Genomic DNA, 12,460 nt, shown 5'->3' on the forward strand with positions numbered 1-12,460 from the left:
GAGAGGGAAGGTGGGATTGTGGATTAGAGAGAGGGAAGGTGGGAATGGGGATTAGAGAGGGAGAAGGTGGGAAAGGGGATTAAAGAGGGAGAACGTGGGAATGGGGATTAGAGAGGGAGAATGTGGGAAAGGGGATTAAAGAGACAGAAGGTGAATATGGGGATTAGAAAGTGGGAGGGTGGGAATGGGGATTAGAGAGAGAAGGTGAGAATGGGGATTAGAGTGGGAGAAGGTGGGAAAGGGGATTAAAGAGACAGAACGTGGGAATTAGGATTAGAGAGAGGGAAGGTGGGAATGGGGATTAAAGAGACAGAAGGTGGGAATGGGGATTAGAGAGGGAGAATGTGGTAATGGGGATTAGAGAGCGGGAAGGTGGGATTGTGGATTAGAGAGAGGGAAGGTGGGAATGGCGATTAGAGAGAGAGAAGGTGGGAATGGGGATTAAAGAGACAGAAGCTGGGAATGGCGATTAGAGAGACGGAAGGTCGGAATGGGGATTAGTGAGGGAGAAGGTGGGAATGGGCATTAGAGAGGGAGAAGGTGGGAACGGGGATTAAATAGGGAGAAGGTGGGAAAGGTGATTAAAGAGCGAGATGGGAATGGTGATTAGAGAGGGAGAAGGTGGGAATGTGGATTAAAGAGACAGAAGATGGGAATGGGGATTTGACAGAGAGAAGGTGGGAATGGGGATTAGAGAGGGACAAGGTGGGAATGGGAATTAGAGAGAGAGAAGGTGGGAATGGGGATTAGAGAGAGAGACTGTGGGATTCGGGATTAAAGAGAGAGAAGGTGGGAATGGGGATTAGAGAGAGAGAAGGTGGGAATGGGGATTAGAGAGAGAGAAGGTGGGATTGAGGATTAAAGAGAGAGAAGGTGGGAATGGTGATTAAAGAGAGAGAAGGTGGGAATGGGGATTAAATAGAGGGAAGTGGGAATGGGGTTAAAGAGGGAGAGGTTGGAATGGGGTTTAAAGAAAGAGAAGGTGGGAATGGGGATTAGAAAGAGGGAGGGTGGGAATGGGGATTAGAGAGAGAAGGTGAGAATGGGGATTAGAGTGGGAGAAGCTGGGAAAGGGGATTAAAGAGACAGAACGTGGGAATGGGGATTAGAGAGCGGGAAGGTGGGAATGGGGATTAAAGAGACAGAAAGTGGGAATGGGGATTAGAGAGGGAGAATGTGGTAATGGGGATTAGAGAGAGGGAAGGTGGAATTGGGGAATAGAGAGAGGGAAGGTGGGAATGGGGATTAGAGAGGGAGAATGTGGGAATGGGGATTAGAGAGAGGGAAGGTGGGAAAGGGGATTAAAGAGGGAGAAGGTGGGAATGAGGATTAGAGAGAGGAAGGTGGGAATGGGGATTAGAGAGGGAGAAGGTGGGAATGGGGATTAAAGAGTGAGAAGGTGGGAATGGCGATTAGAGAGAGAGAAGGTGGGAATGGGGATTAAAGAGACAGAAGCTGGGAATCGGGATTAGAGAGAGGGAAGGTGGGAATGGGGATTAGTGAGGGAGAAGGTGGGAATGGGCATTAGAGAGGGGGAAGGTGGGAATGGGGATTAAAGAGAGGGAAGGTGGGAATGGGGATTAGAGAGGGAGAAGGTGGGAATGGGGATTAGAGAGAGGGAAGGTGGGAATGGGGATTAGAGAGATAAAGGTGGGAATGGGGATTAGAGAGAGGGAACGTGGGAATGGGGATTAGAGAGGGATAATGTGGGAAAGGGGATTAAAGAGGGAGAAGGTGGGAAAGGGGATTAAAGAGGGAGAACGTGGGAATGGGGATTAGAGAGGGAGAATGTGGGAATGGGGATTAAAGAGACAGAAGGTGAATATGGGGATTAGAAAGTGGGAGGATGGGAATGGGGATTAGAGAGAGAAGGTGAGAATGGGGATTAGAGTGGGAGAAGGTGGGAAAGGGGATTAAAGAGACAGAACGTGGGAATTAGGATTAGAGAGAGGGAAGGTGGGAATGGGGATTAAAGAGACAGAAGGTGGGAATGGGGATTAGAGAGTGAGAATGTGGTAATGGGGATTAGAGAGAGGGAAGGTGGGATTGTGGATTAGAGAGAGGGAAGGTGGGAATGGGGATTAGAGAGGGAGAATGTGGGAATGGGGATTAGAGAGAGGGAAGGTGGGAAAGGGGATTAAAGAGGGAGAAGGTGGGAATGAGGATTAGAGAGAGGAAGGTGGGAATGGGGATTAGAGAGGGAGAAGGTGGGAATGGGGTTTAAAGAGTGAGAAGGTGGGAATGGCGATTAGAGAGAGAGAAGGTGGGAATGGGGATTAAAGAGACAGAAGCTGGGAATCGGGATTAGAGAGAGGGAAGGTGGGAATGGGGATTAGTGAGGGAGAAGGTGGGAATGGGCATTAGAGAGGGGGAAGGTGGGAATGGGGATTAAAGAGAGGGAAGGTGGGAATGGGGATTAGAGAGGGAGAAGGTGGGAATGGGGATTAGAGAGAGGGAAGGTGGGAATGGGGATTAGAGAGATAAAGGTGGGAATGGGGATTAGAGAGAGGGAACGTGGGAATGGGGATTAGAAAGGGAGAATGTGGGAAAGGGGATTAGAGAGGGAGAATGTGGGAAAGGGGATTAAAGAGACAGAAGGTGAATATGGGGATTTGAAAGTGGGAGGGTGGGAATGGGGATTAGAGAGAGAAGGTGAGAATGGGGATTAGAGTGGGAGAAGGTGGGAAATGGGATTAAAGAGACAGAACGTGGGAATTAGGATTAGAGAGAGGGAAGGTGGGAATGGGGATTAAAGAGACAGAAGGTGGGAATGGGGATTAGAGAGGGAGAATGTGGTAATGGGGATTAGAGAGAGGGAAGGTGGGATTGTGGATTAGAGAGAGGGAAGGTGGGAATGGGGATTAGAGAGGGAGAATGTGGGAATGGGGATTAGAGAGAGGGAAGGTGGGGTTGTGGATTAGAGAGAGGGAAGGTGGGAATGGGGATTAGAGAGGGAGAAGGTGGGAAAGGGGATTAAAGAGGGAGAACGTGGGAATGGGGATTAGAGAGGGAGAATGTGGGAAAGGGGATTAAAGAGACAGAAGGTGAATATGGGGATTAGAAAGTGGGAGGGTGGGAATGGGGATTAGAGAGAGAAGGTGAGAATGGGGATTAGAGTGGGAGAAGGTGGGAAAGGGAATTAAAGAGACAGAACGTGGAAATTAGGATTAGAGAGAGGGAAGGTGGGAATTGGGATTAAAGAGACAGAAGGTGGGAATGGGGATTAGAGAGGGAGAATGTGGTAATGGGGATTAGAGAGAGGGAAGGTGGGATTGTGGATTAGAGAGAGGGAAGGTGGGAATGGCGATTAGAGAGAGAGAAGGTGGGAATGGGGATTAAAGAGACAGAAGCTGGGAATGGCGATTAGAGAGACGGAAGGTCGGAATGGGGATTAGTGAGGGAGAAGGTGGGAATGGGCATTAGAGAGGGAGAAGGTGGGAACGGGGATTAAATAGGGAGAAGGTGGGAAAGGTGATTAAAGAGCGAGATGGGAATGGTGATTAGAGAGGGAGAAGGTGGGAATGTGGATTAAAGAGACAGAAGATGGGAATGGGGATTTGAGAGAGAGAAGGTGGGAATGGGGATTAGAGAGGGACAAGGTGGGAATGGGAATTAGAGAGAGAGAAGGTGGGAATGGGGATTAGAGAGAGAGACTGTGGGATTCGGGATTAAAGAGAGAGAAGGTGGGAATGGGGATTAGAGAGAGAGAAGGTGGGAATGGGGATTAGAGAGAGAGAAGGTGGGATTGAGGATTAAAGAGAGAGAAGGTGGGAATGGTGATTAAAGAGATAGAAGGTGGGAATGGGGATTAAATAGAGGGAAGTGGGAATGGGGTTAAAGAGGGAGAGGTTGGAATGGGGATTAGAGAGGGAGAATGTGGTAATGGGGATTAGAGAGAGGGAAGGTGGGATTGTGGATTAGAGAGAGGGAAGGTGGGAATGGGGATTAGAGAGGGAGAATGTGGGAATGGGGATTAGAGAGAGGGAAGGTGGGAAAGGGGATTAAAGAGGGAGAAGGTGGGAATGAGGATTAGAGAGAGGAAGGTGGGAATGGGGATTAGAGAGGGAGAAGGTGGGAATGGGGATTAAAGAGGGAGAAGGTGGGAATGGCGATTAGAGAGAGAGAAGGTGGGAATGGGGATTAAAGAGACAGAAGCTGGGAATGGCGATTAGAGAGACGGAAGGTCGGAATGGGGATTAGTGAGGGAGAAGGTGGGAATGGGCATTAGAGAGGGAGAAGGTGGGAACGGGGATTAAATAGGGAGAAGGTGGGAAAGGTGATTAAAGAGCGAGATGGGAATGGTGATTAGAGAGGGAGAAGGTGGGAATGTGGATTAAAGAGACAGAAGATGGGAATGGGGATTTGAGAGAGAGAAGGTGGGAATGGGGATTAGAGAGGGACAAGGTGGGAATGGGAATTAGAGAGAGAGAAAGTGGGAATGGGGATTAGAGAGAGAGACTGTGGGATTCGGGATTAAAGAGAGAGAAGGTGGGAATGGGGATTAGAGAGAGAGAAGGTGGGAATGGGGATTAGAGAGAGAGAAGGTGGGATTGAGGATTAAAGAGAGAGAAGGTGGGAATGGTGATTAAAGAGAGAGAAGGTGGGAATGGGGATTAAATAGAGGGAAGTGGGAATGGGGTTAAAGAGGGAGAGGTTGGAATGGGGATTAAAGAAAGAGAAGGGGGGAATGGGGATTAGAAAGAGGGAGGGTGGGAATGGGGATTAGAGAGAGAAGGTGAGAATGGGGATTAGAGTGGGAGAAGCTGGGAAAGGGGATTAAAGAGACAGAACGTGGGAATGGGGATTAGAGAGCGGGAAGGTGGGAATGGGGATTAAAGAGACAGAAAGTGGGAATGGGGATTAGAGAGGGAGAATGTGGTAATGGGGATTAGAGAGAGGGAAGGTGGGATTGGGGAATAGAGAGAGGGAAGGTGGGAATGGGGATTAGAGAGGGAGAATGTGGGAATGGGGATTAGAGAGAGGGAAGGTGGGAAAGGGGATTAAAGAGGGAGAAGGTGGGAATGAGGATTAGAGAGAGGAAGGTGGGAATGGGGATTAGAGAGGGAGAAGTTGGGAATGGGGATTAAAGAGTGAGAAGGTGGGAATGGCGATTAGAGAGAGAGAAGGTGGGAATGGGGATTAAAGAGACAGAAGCTGGGAATCGGGATTAGAGAGAGGGAAGGTGGGAATGGGGATTAGTGAGGGAGAAGGTGGGAATGGGCATTAGAGAGGGGGAAGGTGGGAATGGGGATTAAAGAGAGGGAAGGTGGGAATGGGGATTAGAGAGGGAGAAGGTGGGAATGGGGATTAGAGAGAGGGAAGGTGGGAATGGGGATTAGAGAGATAAAGGTGGGAATGGGGATTAGAGAGAGGGAACGTGGGAATGGGGATTAGAGAGGGAGAATGTGGGAAAGGGGATTAAAGAGGGAGAAGGTGGGAAAGGGGATTAAAGAGGTAGAACGTGGAAATGGGGATTAGAGAGGGAGAATGTGGGAATGGGGATTAAAGAGACAGAAGGTGAATATGGGGATTAGAAAGTGGGAGGGTGGGAATGGGGATTAGAGAGAGAAGGTGAGAATGGGGATTAGAGTGGGAGAAGGTGGGAAAGGGGATTAAAGAGACAGAACGTGGGAATTAGGATTAGAGAGAGGGAAGGTGGGAATGGGGATTAAAGAGACAGAAGGTGGGAATGGGGATTAGAGAGGGAGAATGTGGTAATGGGGATTAGAGAGAGGGAAGGTGGGATTGTGGATTAGAGAGAGAGAAGGTGGGAATGGGGATTAGAGAGGGAGAATGTGGGAATGGGGATTAGAGAGAGGGAAGGTGGGAAAGGGGATTAAAGAGGGAGAAGGTGGGAATGAGGATTAGAGAGAGGAAGGTGGGAATGGGGATTAGAGAGGGAGAAGGTGGGAATGGGGATTAAAGAGTGAGAAGGTGGGAATGGCGATTAGAGAGAGAGAAGGTGGGAATGGGGATTAAAGAGACAGAAGCTGGGAATCGGGATTAGAGAGAGGGAAGGTGGGAATGGGGATTAGTGAGGGAGAAGGTGGGAATGGGCATTAGAGAGGGGGAAGGTAGGAATGGGGATTAAAGAGAGGGAAGGTGGGAATGGGGATTAGAGAGGGAGAAGGTGGGAATGGGGATTAGAGAGAGGGAAGGTGGGAATGGGGATTAGAGAGATAAAGGTGGGAATGGGGATTAGAGAGAGGGAACGTGGGAATGGGGATTAGAGAGGGAGAATGTGGGAAAGGGGATTAGAGAGGGAGAATGTGGGAAAGGGGATTAAAGAGACAGAAGGTGAATATGGGGATTTGAAAGTGGGAGGGTGGGAATGGGGATTAGAGAGAGAAGGTGAGAATGGGGATTAGAGTGGGAGAAGGTGGGAAAGGGGATTAAAGAGACAGAACGTGGGAATTAGGATTAGAGAGAGGGAAGGTGGGAATGGGGATTAAAGAGACAGAAGGTGGGAATGGGGATTAGAGAGGGAGAATGTGGTAATGGGGATTAGAGAGAGGGAAGGTGGGATTGTGGATTAGAGAGAGGGAAGGTGGGAATGGGGATTAGAGAGGGAGAATGTGGGAATGGGGATTAGAGAGAGGGAAGGTGGGATTGTGGATTAGAGAGAGGGAAGGTGGGAATGGGGATTAGAGAGGGAGAAGGTGGGAAAGGGGATTAAAGAGGGAGAACGTGGGAATGGGGATTAGAGAGGGAGAATGTGGGAAAGGGGATTAAAGAGACAGAAGGTGAATGTGGGGATTAGAAAGTGGGAGGGTGGGAATGGGGATTAGAGAGAGAAGGTGAGAATGGGGATTAGAGTGGGAGAAGGTGGGAAAGGGGATTAAAGAGACAGAACGTGGGAATTAGGATTAGAGAGAGGGAAGGTGGGAATGGGGATTAAAGAGACAGAAGGTGGGAATGGGGATTAGAGAGGGAGAATGTGGTAATGGGGATTAGAGAGAGGGAAGGTGGGATTGTGGATTAGAGAGAGGGAAGGTGGGAATGGCGATTAGAGAGAGAGAAGGTGGGAATGGGGATTAAAGAGACAGAAGCTGGGAATGGCGATTAGAGAGACGGAAGGTCGGAATGGGGATTAGTGAGGGAGAAGGTGGGAATGGGCATTAGAGAGGGAGAAGGTGGGAACGGGGATTAAATAGGGAGAAGGTGGGAAAGGTGATTAAAGAGCGAGATGGGAATGGTGATTAGAGAGGGAGAAGGTGGGAATGTGGATTAAAGAGACAGAAGATGGGAATGGGGATTTGACAGAGAGAAGGTGGGAATGGGGATTAGAGAGGGACAAGGTGGGAATGGGAATTAGAGAGAGAGAAGGTGGGAATGGGGATTAGAGAGAGAGACTGTGGGATTCGGGATTAAAGAGAGAGAAGGTGGGAATGGGGATTAGAGAGAGAGAAGGTGGGAATGGGGATTAGAGAGAGAGAAGGTGGGATTGAGGATTAAAGAGAGAGAAGGTGGGAATGGTGATTAAAGAGAGAGAAGGTGGGAATGGGGATTAAATAGAGGGAAGTGGGAATGGGGTTAAAGAGGGAGAGGTTGGAATGGGGATTAAAGAAAGAGAAGGTGGGAATGGGGATTAGAAAGAGGGAGGGTGGGAATGGGGATTAGAGAGAGAAGGTGAGAATGGGGATTAGAGTGGGAGAAGCTGGGAAAGGGGATTAAAGAGACAGAACGTGGGAATGGGGATTAGAGAGCGGGAAGGTGGGAATGGGGATTAAAGAGACAGAAAGTGGGAATGGGGGTTAGAGAGGGAGAATGTGGTAATGGGGATTAGAGAGAGGGAAGGTGGGATTGGGGAATAGAGAGAGGGAAGGTGGGAATGGGGATTAGAGAGGGAGAATGTGGGAATGGGGATTAGAGAGAGGGAAGGTGGGAAAGGGGATTAAAGAGGGAGAAGGTGGGAATGAGGATTAGAGAGAGGAAGGTGGGAATGGGGATTAGAGAGGGAGAAGGTGGGAATGGGGATTAAAGAGTGAGAAGGTGGGAATGGCGATTAGAGAGAGAGAAGGTGGGAATGGGGATTAAAGAGACAGAAGCTGGGAATCGGGATTAGAGAGAGGGAAGGTGGGAATGGGGATTAGTGAGGGAGAAGGTGGGAATGGGCATTAGAGAGGGGGAAGGTGGGAATGGGGATTAAAGAGAGGGAAGGTGGGAATGGGGATTAGAGAGGGAGAAGGTGGGAATGGGGATTAGAGAGAGGGAAGGTGGGAATGGGGATTAGAGAGATAAAGGTGGGAATGGGGATTAGAGAGAGGGAACGTGGGAATGGGGATTAGAGAGGGAGAATGTGGGAAAGGGGATTAAAGAGGGAGAAGGTGGGAAAGGGGATTAAAGAGGGAGAACGTGGGAATGGGGATTAGAGAGGGAGAATGTGGGAATGGGGATTAAAGAGACAGAAGGTGAATATGGGGATTAGAAAGTGGGAGGGTGGGAATGGGGATTAGAGAGAGAAGGTGAGAATGGGGATTAGAGTGGGAGAAGGTGGGAAAGGGGATTAAAGAGACAGAACGTGGGAATTAGGATTAGAGAGAGGGAAGGTGGGAATGGGGATTAAAGAGACAGAAGGTGGGAATGGGGATTAGAGAGTGAGAATGTGGTAATGGGGATTAGAGAGAGGGAAGGTGGGATTGTGGATTAGAGAGAGGGAAGGTGGGAATGGGGATTAGAGAGGGAGAATGTGGGAATGGGGATTAGAGAGAGGGAAGGTGGGAAAGGGGATTAAAGAGGGAGAAGGTGGGAATGAGGATTAGAGAGAGGAAGGTGGGAATGGGGATTAGAGAGGGAGAAGGTGGGAATGGGGATTAAAGAGTGAGAAGGTGGGAATGGCGATTAGAGAGAGAAAAGGTGGGAATGGGGATTAAAGAGACAGAAGCTGGGAATCGGGATTAGAGAGAGGGAAGGTGGGAATGGGGATTAGTGAGGGAGAAGGTGGGAATGGGCATTAGAGAGGGGGAAGGTGGGAATGGGGATTAAAGAGAGGGAAGGTGGCAATGGGGATTAGAGAGGGAGAAGGTGGGAATGGGGATTAGAGAGAGGGAAGGTGGGAATGGGGATTAGAGAGATAAAGGTGGGAATGGGGATTAGAGAGAGGGAACGTGGGAATGGGGATTAGAGAGGGAGAATGTGGGAAAGGGGATTAGAGAGGGAGAATGTGGGAAAGGGGATTAAAGAGACAGAAGGTGAATATGGGGATTTGAAAGTGGGAGGGTGGGAATGGGGATTAGAGAGAGAAGGTGAGAATGGGGATTAGAGTGGGAGAAGGTGGGAAAGGGGATTAAAGAGACAGAACGTGGGAATTAGGATTAGAGAGAGGGAAGGTGGGAATGGGGATTAAAGAGACAGAAGGTGGGAATGGGGATTAGAGAGGGAGAATGTGGTAATGGGGATTAGAGAGAGGGAAGGTGGGATTGTGGATTAGAGAGAGGGAAGGTGGGAATGGGGATTAGAGAGGGAGAATGTGGGAATGGGGATTAGAGAGAGGGAAGGTGGGGTTGTGGATTAGAGAGAGGGAAGGTGGGAATGGGGATTAGAGAGGGAGAAGGTGGGAAAGGGGATTAAAGAGGGAGAACGTGGGAATGGGGATTAGAGAGGGAGAATGTGGGAAAGGGGATTAAAGAGACAGAAGGTGAATATGGGGATTAGAAAGTGGGAGGGTGGGAATGGGGATTAGAGAGAGGTGAGAATGGGGATTAGAGTGGGAGAAGGTGGGAAAGGGGATTAAAGAGACAGAACGTGGGAATTAGGATTAGAGAGAGGGAAGGTGGGAATGGGGATTAAAGAGACAGAAGGTGGGAATGGGGATTAGAGAGGGAGAATGTGGTAATGGGGATTAGAGAGAGGGAAGGTGGGATTGTGGATTAGAGAGAGGGAAGGTGGGAATGGCGATTAGAGAGAGAGAAGGTGGGAATGGGGATTAAAGAGACAGAAGCTGGGAATGGCGATTAGAGAGACGGAAGGTCGGAATGGGGATTAGTGAGGGAGAAGGTGGGAATGGGCATTAGAGAGGGAGAAGGTGGGAACGGGGATTAAATAGGGAGAAGGTTGGAAAGGTGATTAAAGAGCAAGATGGGAATGGTGATTAGAGAGGGAGAAGGTGGGAATGTGGATTAAAGAGACAGAAGATGGGAATGGGGATTTGAGAGAGAGAAGGTGGGAATGGGGATTAGAGAGGGACAAGGTGGGAATGGGAATTAGAGAGAGAGAAGGTGGGAATGGGGATTAGAGAGAGAGACTGTGGGATTCGGGATTAAAGAGAGAGAAGGTGGGAATGGGGATTAGAGAGAGAGAAGGTGGGAATGGGGATTAGAGAGAGAGAAGGTGGGATTGAGGATTAAAGAGACAGAAGGTGGGAATGGTGATTAAAGAGAGAGAAGGTGGGAATGGGGATTAAATAGAGGGAAGTGGGAATGGGGTTAAAGAGGGAGAGGTTGGAATGGGGATTAAAGAAAGAGAAGGTGGGAATGGGGATTAGAAAGAGGGAGGGTGGGAATGGGGATTAGAGAGAGAAGGTGAGAATGGGGATTAGAGTGGGAGAAGCTGGGAAAGGGGATTAAAGAGACAGAACGTGGGAATGGGGATTAGAGAGCGGGAAGGTGGGAATGGGGATTAAAGAGACAGAAAGTGGGAATGGGGATTAGAGAGGGAGAATGTGGTAATGGGGATTAGAGAGAGGGAAGGTGGGATTGGGGAATAGAGAGAGGGAAGGTGGGAATGGGGATTAGAGAGGGAGAATGTGGGAATGGGGATTAGAGAGAGGGAAGGTGGGAAAGGGGATTAAAGAGGGAGAAGGTGGGAATGAGGATTAGAGAGAGGAAGGTGGGAATGGGGATTAGAGAGGGAGAAGGTGGGAATGGGGATTAAAGAGTGAGAAGGTGGGAATGGCGATTAGAGAGAGAGAAGGTGGGAATGGGGATTAAAGAGACAGAAGCTGGGAACGGGATTAGAGAGAGGGAAGGTGGGAATGGGGATTAGTGAGGGAGAAGGTGGGAATGGGCATTAGAGAGGGGGAAGGTGGGAATGGGGATTAAAGAGAGTGAAGGTGGGAATGGGGATTAGAGAGGGAGAAGGTGGGAATGGGGATTAGAGAGAGGGAAGGTGGGAATGGGGATTAGAGAGAGGGAACGTGGGAATGGGGATTAGAGAGGGAGAATGTGGGAAAGGGGATTAAAGAGGGAGAAGGTGGGAAAGGGGATTAAAGAGGGAGAACGTGGGAATGGGGATTAGAGAGGGAGAATGTGGGAATGGGGATTAAAGAGACAGAAGGTGAATATGGGGATTAGAAAGTGGGAGGGTGGGAATGGGGATTAGAGAGAGAAGGTGAGAATGGGGATTAGAGTGGGAGAAGGTGGGAAAGGGGATTAAAGAGACAGAACGTGGGAATTAGGATTAGAGAGAGGGAAGGTGGGAATGGGGATTAAAGAGACAGAAGGTGGGAATGGGGATTAGAGAGGGAGAATGTGGTAATGGGGATTAGAGAGAGGGAAGGTGGGATTGTGGATTAGAGAGAGGGAAGGTGGGAATGGGGATTAGAGAGAGGGAAGGTGGGATTGGGGAATAGAGAGAGGGAAGGTGGGAATGGGGATTAGAGAGGGAGAATGTGGGAATGGGGATTAGAGAGAGGGAAGGTGGGAAAGGGGATTAAAGAGGGAGAAGGTGGGAATGAGGATTAGAGAGAGGAAGGTGGGAATGGGGATTAGAGAGGGAGAAGGTGGGAATGGGGATTAAAGAGTGAGAAGGTGGGAATGGCGATTAGAGAGAGAGAAGGTGGGAATGGGGATTAAAGAGACAGAAGCTGGGAATCGGGATTAGAGAGAGGGAAGGTGGGAATGGGGATTAGTGAGGGAGAAGGTGGGAATGGGCATTAGAGAGGGGGAAGGTGGGAATGGGGATTAAAGAGAGGGAAGGTGGGAATGGGGATTAGAGAGGGAGAAGGTGGGAATGGGGATTAGAGAGAGGTGAGAATGGGGATTAGAGTGGGAGAAGGTGGGAAAGGGGATTAAAGAGACAGAACGTGGGAATTAGGATTAGAGAGAGGGAAGGTGGGAATGGGGATTAAAGAGACAGAAGGTGGGAATGGGGATTAGAGAGGGAGAATGTGGTAATGGGGATTAGAGAGAGGGAAGGTGGGATTGTGGATTAGAGAGAGGGAAGGTGGGAATGGCGATTAGAGAGAGAGAAGGTGGGAATGGGGATTAAAGAGACAGAAGCTGGGAATGGCGATTAGAGAGACGGAAGGTCGGAATGGGGATTAGTGAGGGAGAAGGTGGGAATGGGCATTAGAGAGGGAGAAGGTGGGAACGGGGATTAAATAGGGAGAAGGTGGGAAAGGTGATTAAAGAGCAAGATGGGAATGGTGATTAGAGAGGGAGAAGGTGGGAATGTGGATTAAAGAGACAGAAGATGGGAATGGGGATTTGAGAGAGAGAAGGTGGGAATGGGGATTAGAGAG

The sequence above is a fragment of the Scyliorhinus torazame genome, chromosome 4, assembly GCF_047496885.1.
Source record: "Scyliorhinus torazame isolate Kashiwa2021f chromosome 4, sScyTor2.1, whole genome shotgun sequence".
In the NCBI taxonomy this organism is placed as follows: domain Eukaryota; kingdom Metazoa; phylum Chordata; class Chondrichthyes; order Carcharhiniformes; family Scyliorhinidae; genus Scyliorhinus; species Scyliorhinus torazame.